Source organism: Acomys russatus, chromosome 4 (genome assembly GCF_903995435.1).
Source record: "Acomys russatus chromosome 4, mAcoRus1.1, whole genome shotgun sequence".
NCBI lineage: Eukaryota > Metazoa > Chordata > Mammalia > Rodentia > Muridae > Acomys > Acomys russatus.
The window spans coordinates 30297375-30298863 of record NC_067140.1 but is presented as its reverse complement, the minus strand read 5'-3'; positions in this window follow the sequence as shown (position 1 = coordinate 30298863).

Genomic DNA, 1489 nt, shown 5'->3' with positions numbered 1-1489 from the left:
GATTTCCCAGTCAAGATAGCTAACAACCGCCTTTGAGCTGCAAATGTGATTCCGATTTATCAAATGGAGATGGGCAAAATGATTGGCTAGCCCCGGATCGCCAAAATCACATCCCCAGCCACCTGCCGCTTGACATACGATCTCGACAATTTCCTTCAAGGGCTCCTGTCCTCATTTGCTAACCCAGTGATAATAATAGGATTGTTGTTAGGATTCAATGAAGTAACCCTCATATGGACTTGGGTGAGGCTGGCGCTTAAGCTCTAGATAAAAGTAAATCATTATCCTTTTAGGATGGTGCCCCTGAGGACAATAGGAAGAGTTATGGAGATCTCAAGAATTCTTTCAGAAAAAAAAAAATAATAATAATAATAAAAGGAAAATTGTGTCCAGCAGAAGAGCTGGATCGGAACAGCTCAGGGCGTTATCACAGAGCCCCAGGACTCAGCAAGCAAGGAGGGTAGAGCTGTGGTCAAGGCTAGAGAGTGAGAGAAAGCTTCCTATCTGGGGGTGGCAGGCAGCTTGGTGAACCATTTAGCTGTGAAGATAGTGCAGTTCTGAACAGAAAGCCACAGGGGTGTGCCTGGCATCCAAACACGACATGACCTGATTTGCTCAGAGTCCAGAGGAAGGCCTACGAGTGATTTGATACAAACATAGAGAGAGCAGTGAGAGGCAGCAGCCACGGAATCAGAATCCTTGCGGGTCAGAGTCTTCAAAGGCCTGTGCCCACAAACATAGGCTCTCTTTCAGGCCTTTATCCAGGGCCAAGTGACTGTAGAACCTTGCAGCTTCTACGAGACCTTGGACTTTTAAACTCAGCATTCCCTCACATTGAAATAAGGCACAATATTGTGCTTGGACCAACGAGAACACTATACGAGAGAAGAAACACTACTACAGAAGAAAAGAAGGGGAGGGGCTACTCCAGAGGCAGAATACCCTTGCGTGGGTAAGGCCTTGGAAGGATGTGGGAAGGATTCCATGGCAAAGGAGCTTCCCACCCGACCCCCCAGAAACAAAGCATGCCCCCAAATCCAGCCGGGATCCTAACTGATTTCAACTGTATCTTTAGATTTTTCTTCTTTCTTCTTCACTATCTCACAGCTTCTCCTCATTCTGAGGAATTCTCTCTCCCTGACTGATTGCAGGAGATGCGTCAACCTAAGAATTCAGCAGGATTCCTACAGTTAGTGTAGACTCCTTTGCTGACTAACCTTGGTCAGCACCCCGGCACATCTGAGAGGAAAGAGTGTCAGCTGAGGACTCACTTCCTGCCGGCTGGCTCCTAGGCATGTCTGGGAAGCATGTTCTTCACTGCCAGCTGATGTAGAAGGGCCTAGTCTAGTGCGGCCATGCCATCTCTAAGCAGGTGGGTCTGCGCTGTATGAGGTTAGCTGCAGCCCGGCACTCGGGAGGCAGAGGCAGGCAGATTTCTGAGAGTTCAAGGTCAGCCAAGGATACAAAGTGAGTCCCTACAAAGAAATCC